Source organism: Suillus fuscotomentosus, assembly GCF_016647785.1.
Source record: "Suillus fuscotomentosus strain FC203 chromosome Unknown F5891scaffold_170, whole genome shotgun sequence".
Classification (NCBI taxonomy): Eukaryota; Fungi; Basidiomycota; class Agaricomycetes; order Boletales; family Suillaceae; genus Suillus; species Suillus fuscotomentosus.
Genome location: NW_024539682.1, coordinates 20,043 through 31,448, shown reverse-complemented (window position 1 = coordinate 31,448; position 11,406 = coordinate 20,043). Strand labels below are relative to the sequence as shown.

General features: G+C 49.2%; 1 non-coding gene across 1 annotated transcript; it reads right to left on the bottom strand.

Moving 5' to 3' along the window:
- Positions 1-8,691: 8,691 nt before the first annotated feature.
- On the bottom strand, positions 8,692-8,774 carry F5891DRAFT_t130. The gene has a single exon. It is a non-coding gene; the product is annotated as a tRNA-Val (tRNA).
- Positions 8,775-11,406: the final 2,632 nt, after the last annotated feature.

Genomic DNA, 11,406 nt, shown 5'->3' with positions numbered 1-11,406 from the left:
GAGATGGAAGAGAAGGTTTGCATACCGCTTAGTCCGAGGTACACTCCGTAGACATACTGGGCAAACCTGTTGGCGAAATCAATGATGAAAGGACAATTTAGGTGGCATGACCTCCAAGACTTGCCCTGCAAGATATAAGGTATTGCCAATAAGGAGGCAAACCCAGTTATCCCTTAACACTACGGGAAGGAGGAACAGTTGCGCTAAATAAAGTGTCAGATACAAGGGGAAAAATGCGTTCGTATGGACGTCGAAAGCATATGCCCATTCGACTGAAGAGTCTGTAGGTGATGAATGAGAGGAAGGTGATACCAACACCCGGTTGGCGAAGAACCTATGAAGGAAAATAATCAGTTGGCATCACGCCCTAGAAAAGGAGAATGACGAACCAAAGAAGAGTCGCACTGAGTGCACCGACGAGGAGGTAATCTCGCAGTATCATCACAAAGGCTAATCGTACAGCCTGAAGTGGGGAATACGAATACACAATAGACCATGCTACTGCAGCAACTGAATGACATCATACGTTGTGAATAACTTCTGAATATAAGTTGCATAAATGGATCTCACCAAAGAGGCTCGCAAATAGCAAAATTAAGATTGCCGGGTCATCTCTTGCCCAGGTGTTCTTGGTCTCTACAGTAAACACATAAATGTTTGATTCAGACCAAGATCCATTGACGTACGCTTGTGGTAGTACACGTTTCGATAACTATTAGTTAGGCGTCAATGGATCATAACTGTGTGATATTTTGGGAGTTGGCTCACACTCTCTTGGGTGCCAGGCAGAGATAAGACAGCTGCCAGAAGGCCAGTTCAAAATCCTGCAGAGCCAATCTATCTCAGAACCTCTACTCAGAGCCTAGTAGCATGCACTTCACACCATTTGCTGGAACCTATGCAACCGTCGAAATATTAATGGCACGCGATTGGAGACAGACATGGGAGTGCCAGATAAATTGTGATTAGGATATGATGGAGATGTTAAGGGAAGTATAGGCATGGACATGTCTGTGCCAACTCGAGGGCGTCGAAAAAGAGTGCGAGATGAAGACACTTTGAACAGAATTTGATGAATGGCGGCGACTGAGAGGTGATGATGACCAACAAGGGCTGATCGGAATCGGGTTCGGAACGACTACTCGTTGATGATTTGTAAGCGCGAATGCCAACTGCAGTGTTAATATTCGTGCCGATCCAAGAGTTATGCGTATGTTTACAATGTTTTTCGGCACACCGACGTATCTAGCAAAAAATAAAACTGCTGTCTTGCATCTATGCCGAAACAGTGAATTGAATTGTGCTGCTACCGTCTAAGCAGCTTCCACATAGATCATCGAGTCCAATAACTAAGTAGTTGGAATTGGCATTACAGAATGCGAGGGTGTTGCAGGAACAAATGTTGCGCATGGGAAGGGGTCCCTTTGAGAGGACGTTATGCCGAGCGATTTTAGTTGCTTGTAATCTGATAAAATCAACGCGTCCAGATGCTGATCCGACGGCAGAACGCCCAATGGAAGGGTCAGAGCACCTTCATCAGCGGGTTAGATCGTGCTACAGAGTGCTACGGAGCGCTTCGTAGCACTCTGTAATCATGTGTAATGAGTTACGTTTCCCTGATGTTGAGTTGGATCAAGCGCAGTCGAACAAAACGTAGACTCGTGGAACAGAACCATACCTTTCAGGAATGGCTTCAAATTAAGTCGCCGGTCCTCAGCACTCGGCTGTGCCCGGCGCCAAGCACGGATTCCAAGATCACGACGAAGTTTTTTGATGGTAACGAGCATCCAAAAGTGATTCAACATGGACAAGGCTGAGACTCGTATCCGGTGCCTTTACCCCTTGAGCTTGCGTTATGAGCAAGCGAGTGGTAGCGGAGAGCATTATCAATATCGCGCTCTGTGATGCCATAAACAGGCTGTTGTAGGACATTGCGGTCCATATATTTATCGAGGAGCGTCACAACTCTTATGAGTTGCATTGCACTAGTGATTGCTGCAGAAGCACAGTCGTAGTTGTCCAGCTTCCAATGCACGAAATGACCGCCATGTTGTGGGACGTTGGAGCTTTTCAATTTCCTAAATAGAGTGGCTAATGACGTGTTAAATTGTGCACGCCCCAGACTTGGACAAGGCGGTGAAGTGACTCTGTGCATAAGAGCTTTCAGATCTCTACGCTTCAAATGAAATCATACCCGTTATAATAATAACTCATGTCAGCCAATTGTGATCGTCGAGTCTTGACATCAACTTTGGTGGCAAGTCTCTGCAAACTCTCCAGGTGGTCGGATCACAATGTTAACGTTCATGTGCCACGACACCTGAGAGCATGATGGAATGATTGATTTTGCCACTGAAATCCTTGATCAATGTACATGCACGGGGTCTCAGACTTCGGCAGGGAGCGGGCGGGAATTGAAAATTTGGATCGGAGTTAAGAGGTTCTCCTCGGCCAACTTGGGAACGCATTTCTGTCGTTAGTTTATCACTCCTCTCGTCCGCACCATGGTGGAAGATGAAACAGAAGTTCTAGACTGGGGAAATGAGGAGGAAGACCGGGGAACTTCGGAGCAAGATCCAAGTCTCGCTGCTGAGGATGCAGAAGATGCTGTGTCGCTTGGAGGTGACGAGGACGACGAATTCCTGACCTACCAGCCTTGCGTTTCACAGGGCGGTGCTCAGCGCACACAGTCTCCTTCAAAGGCAGTCAATCACTCCGAAAAAAATCAGGAGATACCAGTTTCTGGCGCCAACGCTCGGGGCAAGGCTCCTGAGCATGATAGGCCTAAAACGCCAGTAAGGACTCCCCAGGAACCACATACGGTTCCCGAATCATCTCCAGTTCTCAATCGCCAGTTGTCGTTTGGGAAACTTACTCATGCTCTTCCTCCCAAACCAATAGTGTCTTCAGTTCCATTTATGCATCCTTCTCATCCGTCCATCATTGAAGCTACAGCCATGGCAGCTCGCGTCGACCGGGACAAGAAAAATGGCATTGCCGTTGTCTCCAAGCCCACGACATTTGAATCAGGGGATATACTTCCCCCAGATTGGGAGGTTAGACACCCGAGAAATGGCCGCGGTGTCTATTATTATAATTCTCGCACCAAAGAATCGACTTGGACGCGTCCTGGCAGCTCCCCGCCTGCTCGTGATCGGCGCGTTGCTGACGAAACCCGGGATATCGTTGTTATCAGCAAAACTGATGATCCCCTGACCTCTCGTATAGGCCGGTCAGATACTGGTACCATTTTGTCTTATGATGATCGCCATTACCGCCCTGGAGAAAGTGCTCGACGGGATGAGCGACCGTCAATACAATCCTATGGTAGTCAAAATGATTCTTTTTTGGCATCCAACAGAGCCAATGGAGAACGGTCTCTTTCACCGCCACTACGCCACCGCGCAGATGACCGCGTTCTGTCTTCTCGTCGCCAGTGGTCGCCTTCAGCCAATGGGGACCAGAATAGGGGCAGAGCATCCACAAAGGACTCTGTGCGTCCCGGCTCACCTATAGCAGATGTAGACCGCGTTTGGGTAGCACCTCGAGTTCCGTCGCCTGTTGATCGGTCAGTATCACACGAAGGGAAACACTGTGAAGTCGAGCAACCTCCTCACAAAGAACGCGAGCGTCGCGAGAGTTCTCGCGATGCCGACAGAATGTCGACAACAAGTACGTTATCTACATCATCCCCTATCCTCATCCCTCGTCGGCGTATCTGCTCCTCCTGGGGTACAGGACGCAAGGCCTTTGCTGCGTCCCGCACAACCTCGAGAGTTGAGCTGCGTAGTACCATATTTCGTTCTTTTGTATTCGACTTCTTCCTCGCATGGACACACGGACGCTCATCATGGATCCCTATCTTCTTCCTCCTTTTACCCCTATCCTTATATCTATCCTCTTCTTTTTCTTTTTTTTCTCCTTTGTTATTCTCTAGGACCCAGATCGCCTGTCAGTCACGGTCATGACGTTCAGTATCCGCCCACATTGCCGTCCCCGAACGATCCCGACACCTTGCGTGATGAGTTGTCGTCCGCAGCGAGGCAGAACAGTCGCTTCATTCAAGCGCCTTCTGCTCAAATGGACCAACGAATTCCAGATCTACCTGACAAGCCCCCGCGAGAAACGCGCGGCCGAGCCAGGTCACTTAGTGCAGATGGCACTCGGTCTCGTCATCGAACAAGTGATCGCCATAAAGCTGATGCAAGAGCTCACGAACACCCAGTCATGGCGCACCAGACGTCGCCCCAAGCTCCGCAGGAGCAGTTGGTACCCCCCACCCCATCCCCCCCAATCGAACGTACGTATTCTTCACCCATCCACTCTTCCTCATGCCAACGTCGTCTGCCATTCGCGTGCATCTCTCGCTTGTTCAGGCTCTCGAAAACGGGTGCCTTTGCCACCGCAACGTGACAGTTTTCAGGAAGGCTCACGTGGAAGAGCGGATGTCGGGTACCGCTCGCCACCGTCTACCACTCGTGATAGCGTCCCGGCTTCTCGGTTGATCACCAACGATGCACGCATTCCGTCGGGCCCACGCTTGTCTCCTTTGGAGATCTCAAGAGACACCAGATCCTCTGACGCCAGAGGATCTCGACAAGCGCATTCCAGTTCTGCGCTTCATTCAAACTCTCAGACAGATACCTATGCTCATAATGAGTCTAGGGACAAACGAGGCCAAGATCAAATGGATGTTGAGGACCCTCCAGCCATTATCGCCAAGTCCACTGAACCTTCTCGACAGCTTGTGAATAGTCAGCGCTATCGCGAGGATCGTGACGGCGCCGCTCCCAAACGCCCTCGGGCAATGATGGACGATGTCGAGGTACCTGCACGACGGAGATCTCCAGGTAGGCTCTCACACCGCTTCATTCATTTACGTGAGGTAAACCGGACACAGATCGCTCTCCCAAACTATCGCGTTCTGAATGGAAAGAGCCTCATCGCACAGCACACGAAGATGTCTCCCGAGCTGCGCCCTCGCGGGATGAAAGGCGTGCGCCTGTTGAATCATCGACTCGGGTTTCGGTTAGTACCTTTTCGATGTCCTTCGTGGAGTTTTTAAATTTGGATTCACAGCGTGATACTTCTCGTCGTCATGTTGATATGTCAAGACCGCCTCCTAGTGCTCCAACGCCAAAGCTTTCTGGAACAAACAGCATGCCAATTGGTGGCAGAGGCAACCGCTTTGGTGATTCTGCTTCAATTTCACCGCATCCACCACTACCGTCTGCGTCTTTCCTACCTCTGGCGAGTTCCGCTTCACGCCGAGGCGTTCATGTGTCTGGAAGCAATGCGCAGCCTGTGGTTTCTCGTCCTGTTCGTCAACCTACTGGTGCGATGGACAATCACGATCGATTAGTATGTTTTACATCCATATCATTGCGACCCATGTTCCTTACTTATATCCATAGCCTCGTCTGGATGATTTCCATGACAGAGAGCGTTCAACGAAGATTCTTGTCGATCAACGTCGGCAAACAGAGCGCATAGTTTCACCTGTACGCTCTCTTTTGTGTGGAAATAGATTGAGTTCTCACAAGTTTATATTACAGCTCCTTCCGCGTAAGCCTCTCTCGGTGCCAGACCCACCTGCGAATGCGCCTATCAATACAGATTCACCATTACGATTAGGCGCACGTGCAGCAAGAGTGGGTCTTCTGAGCATAGCCGTTAGAGTTTGACTGACACTAGCACTGTAGACTCGTTTTGGACCTCCAGTCCCGGAACCTGAGGGGAAACCGCACCCCAACAGCAGACGTGACCAGACGCCCGAGAGTCCTCATTCTCATCATGATCATGATCATGCAACCTCTCCTCCGCTTTCCAGGAACTCTTCCACGGCGTCGGCACGCGATGCTGTTCATCCGTCACAACAATCCAAGCACGACGGGGACGTCTCTCTTCGCAGTCACCGGCCGCCTGAATCGCGGCCTCACGGCCCTGAAAGAAAGGAGACAAACGATCTTCCTGAATACCCACGTAGCAGCAGTCACAATGATCGTCGTGACCATGGCCCGCCTTCACTGGATCATAATCAGGAATGGCATGTAGATGACTCAAAAAGTTCGAAGTGGTCTAGAACACGGGATTTACCTCCGCACGAGTCCTTGCGCCACGCCGACGCAGAGTCGTCACCCTCTGGTCAGCATGCTGCGAACGGTGAAGGGTCGCATCAATCTCTTCCGCTGGCTATGCATCCAGAGCGTGCACGACTTCTGCAGAGTCACCTTCCCCACTCTCTACCTCCTCGCCCCGATACAGAACCAAGACGTCCCCGTTCAACTCGTCCTCGTCATGGTTCAGCGCCTTGGGCCCCCTCTGGTTCACGTTTCAATCAGCACTTCGAGGAGATTTCCTTCCATGGAGATCGCTTCGATCGGTCGTCTAACAATCACGGAAGCTCTCTAATCGATCGGTTGGCTGTTGACGGCGGACAATCGTCCTTTTCATTGAGAGATCGCGTGAAGGTCCCTATGAAGCGGCCTTCAGATGACCCTACTGTGAACGACGCGTTGATGGATGTAGACGATGGGCACGAAGGCTCCAAGCGGAGCAGGAGGCGAGGGGGAAAGCCCAAGAGGCCGAGGCGTGTGGTATGATATCCTAGTATCCAATTTTGTTCTTTTGTTCAGCCTTTTGGTCTGCTTTCGATGATGCATCTCCATTGGACAGAGTATTGGCATTACAATCTCATCTTGTCGTGTCTAGTGATTATGGTTAATTGTCTCTTGATTCGGCATTTTCTTGCAACTTATTCTCGAGATTAGATATGTATCAGTCGGTTGATATGAAGCTACTGCACCACATGTCTAAAATTGTGGTGTTCCCAATGCATTTGAACAAAGTCCAGATCATGTCGCGGCATCAACCATTCCAGAAATAGGAAGAATAGGCAATCCACTACAAGGATGATTGTGTAGATCGGTCCTGCAAATGGCCCCAGTTCCATAGTTCTATGACATTTGAGCCAGGGTCTATCAGCACAAATGTGCAAAGTTACCTTTGCATCCGAGTCCAGAGATCCTTCTGTTCAGACTTGACGACAGCATCGTACACAATCTCGGTCCGTTCTGCGACTTCTCCCCAGTTGTAAAAGTTTTTCACCTTCTGATGAGCTTCTAAGGGGTCATGCTGGCCTTTCGAAACAATTGCGACCGCCTCTGACAGGGCACGGATCAAATCTGAAAAAAATGATAGTGAAAAACGGTCCAGAATGATATATACAACTTGCGCAGGGTTCCACACATACCATCCTCCTCTGGTTTCGCAAACGAGATCATGTCATGAGGGAGAATCTCCGGGACTCCGCCTACTCGTGTCGAGACCACATAAAGACCTGCGCACGCAGCTTCCAAAATAGCGATCCCGAACGATTCCGTCAGTGAGGTGTTCAGAAATATAGATCCTCGCACGAGAACCTGCAGAGACGTGTATGAATCATGATTATGAGAGTCGAATTTGATCATGTCTACTTACGTCTCGCACGTCGCGATGTCGAACTGGACCGAGAAGCTCTATGCGGTCTTGGAGGAGATGTCGTTCTCTTACTTGTAACAGGTCATTCAGTTTGGGTCCGTCTCCCCCTAGGCTAGGGAATTAGGGCTAGATGATACTGGAGATAGAGCGACTTACCTACGATGAAATTGACGTTAGGAAAGGCGGAACATATTCGGGGGGCAGTGGCGACCAGTAAGTCGATGCCTTTACGATACGCCAGACGAGACAAAACTACGATATAAACTGGACAAATTCAATTGGCCCTTTCCACCACAACGAAATAAAAGCACTTACTTGTTTCTGACGACACCGGCTTGGTAGCTGGAGTAAACTGCTCCGCAACCAGAGCGTTTGGAATCACATAAACATTTGGTCGGACGACGAGTGCAGAGGAATCTTCAGACATCTCAAACAACTGTCCACGCAGGACTGTATTTTCCCTCCTGATTCACAGTCGCGAGAAAATAAGGACGACATCGATCGTAAGAGTCGACCACCTACCCAGTATGCGAGACACAAATCACAGCGTCGACGTTTTTAAGAGCCGCCGCAAGGAGTTTGTTTGTTAATATGCTCGCTGCATCTTCAAACCCAAACAGACTGTGATCGGTGAACACCGTGCGGACGCCAAGATGGTGCGCATGTAGAATAGCCTCCTGGCCCAGAGACGATAGACTCGCGTGCGCATGAATAAGGTGAATATGCTCGCGTGCAATGATGACGCGGAAATATGGCAAAAACGTAAAATAATTCGGAAGAGTGGCGGAGGAGGCGATGGCAGGAAATGGTATGTAGTATACCTTCAAGCCTGGCAGAAGCCAGCGAACGCCCACTCGGTCTGGAGGATGACTGTGTGTGATTACGATCACCTGCGAATGTTGGATGCAAGATAAACGACATTGTAGAGAATGACAAAGGAAGTTTGAAAAATCATGCCTTGTGACCACGACGGATAAGATTTGCACTGAGCATGAATATGTGGTTTTCGACTCCTCCCACGTTCGGGTGGAAGAAATCAGATATCATCCTGAATGGTGTATCATTTAGAACTTGTTTCCCTCAATGCAGAATACATACGCAATGGCGAGAGGCTCATGCTTCATTTCGTGGCGACGATCAAGCGAACAGTTCGCGCGACTGGTAATACACCCGAGCCTCGAAAAGAGCTTCGCTGTGAAAAAGTGGAAAAAGTGGCTCGACCCAGGATCGAACTGGGAACCTTCTGTGGACAACGTGATGTGAGACAGAAATCATAACCATTAGACCATCGAACCATACAAGGCCGGTGGTCACTGTGTATTGATAAGCGTGGCGTGATATACTTCTGGTCATAAACACCTTCCTCAAGCTTTACGTGACAGTGATGGGTATAATAACATCTCCTCCCAAGTCAGTAATATGGAACGTGTATCAATCCATCTGTACTTAATTTCAATCCAATGACCTGGTTCCTATCCAGACTTTTCATCACCTATTCTGCTCTTCGTATCGTTCATGCTCGCCATGATTGCGATGTTGACATTCTGGCTCGAGCATGTTATGCTGGATCCATACCGGCATTGTTTCATAAGTATTTGGTGAGTTGTTCAGTTATTTGGTACCCTCTGGCCTCTCATGCATTTCACCCCCCAGCCATGTGAATAGCGGGCTTTTACTCCCACTTGAAGCAGCCTGTCGCGCCCTCACGGTGCTCTAACTTTTGGTCACATACGTCGCTAACATTGGGACGAATTTAAGCGGAAGTATGTGACAAGCCTCAAATCACGCTAGATATCGCCAGTGCGTAGTTTCCGACTTTGTTTTCTTCTTGTTTTGACGACCCTGTGTACTTTGTCAGAAGAAAGTTTCTGGGCTTATACCGCAGACTATATAATGGTTGAGTATATGTTTAAAGAGGCGATTCATCCTTTTTTTTGACTGTGATTAGTGTCTGTGCATGCTCTAAGATATGGAAGGATGAGGTATCTGATTCCGCGGAAGCAATTCGTCTGAGTCCCATATGCGCGCTCTGCTAGAGCTCCACCTGCGCTTCACCACTCCCTGTCAGTGCGCGCTTGGCAATCTTGTATCTGCACTACGCTTATCTCTGTGTCTGAGTCCACTCTTTGCGATGCGAAAATGCTTACTGAGACGGATCAGTGGCAAGCGCTAGCGACGAGACGGCATTGGTAGTAGTAGATGAATCTGTGTATCTTTCTCTGTTCAAATAACATTTACCCTCCAGGATATCTGCGCGCTCCTGCGTCAGATGTTGTTCTTATCTTCGTCTCTAGATCTTTGGAGGGACGTACTTTGCAAAAGTCCTTCTCAACCTCCGCATCGCCCACGTACCACTGTCAAAAGTACAACGTCGGCGCCCTAATCATGGTAGATGTCCGAAGGTGATCAGTTTGCTTGTTAACATAACCTCCCTCGTGTGAAGCACGCAGCGTGTACGACACGATACGATTTGCTATTTCACTGAAACCTTCCTGCGCGACGATCTCACTGCCTTGTGTGTGGCTAGGCTCGGGTGGACTGGTTACGAAGGTTACCAGTCTATTGTGTGGCGCTACCGCAGTACGTGCACAGGACAGGCCGATAAAAATGCAAACTCCGGAGTGTTCGGATCATCCTTGATCGAGATCGTTAACGTGACAGGCCCATCAAGATTTCGTTCGTTTATCTCGATTCATACCATAGCAGGCCAGATGAAGCCGGTGACCACCGATCACGACTCAATACATCGAATACTCCCTCAAAGGGAGTGCCACCCGGTGGGCTTAATGGTTTCATCAAGGTCAGACAGAACACCCGCTACCTGAATCTGTCACAAAGGCTGGTAGTAGTAAGGTTGTGAGTAGACGAGGATGACCGGGGAATGAAGCTCCAGTGTAACTTTGTTAAGCTCGATGGATCTCGGAGTTGCGGGCTTTCACTGGGTTTCGGATCTGGCTAGCAGGGCCAACTTGCTGATGTCTTGATTCTCTCACGCTTGACAGCTGCAGGCAAAGGGGTGAGTTCTGCCTGATTGTGCAACGAAGGTTTCAGTGTGCCAGCGCCAACAAAGGCTCCAACTTGTTAGCCGTGCTTGTCATAGTGTCCCTGTGTCGCCGTATGCATCCACCGAAACAAGAAAGATTGGACAGCCATCTGGCGCTACAACCCACTTCCTCATGTCATGTTTGGTTCTATGACACGATGGTCCTCACGGAGGGCTGGACTTGGTGTTTTTTATTTTGTTTTATTTGCTGCATAATCGTAGCACCGCGACGCACCAGTTCCTCAGTTGCCCCGGCCTACCTGATCGGTCGGACAGTGAGTATAATTGGAGGCCTGAAGAGACCAGCAAGGAAGGTTAGGAGGTCTAAACACTGTCGAGAAATTGCATTACTGCATCCTGATAGGAAGAATCAAAGAAGCGCCAGTACTTACCACAGCTGAGCGCTGTCTTGGAAGCTTAACTGCTGTACGGTGCCTATGCCTCTTGCTGACGTAGTAAGTATTAATATTTCATTCGAGAATAACTGACCATGTCCAGTTCGGAATAAAGGAGACTGATATAAGTGATTCATTCGGGTTGTAGATGTTCGAGGAGCTCAGGAGCACGGTCGAACCGCACCAGCCTGCTGGCCTGTAAAATTTGAACAAAGTTCAAAGTTCGCGGTCTCAGGCTTCTAAGGGAGCGATGAGAAAAGCATAACCTTTATATTTATCCTTACAGTGGCTATGGTACATTCTTAAAGACTCGGGAACACAGCCACGGTTAATGAGATGCCCATCAGGCACGGGTATCACAGCATCATGCATCCGCCATTCCTTTATAACAGGACTATTCTCAGTATGAGCACTACTCTCATTGAACTCCATGGCCTCATTCTATACCACTGAGGTGCGCTCTATAAATTATGAATTCTTGCCATATGA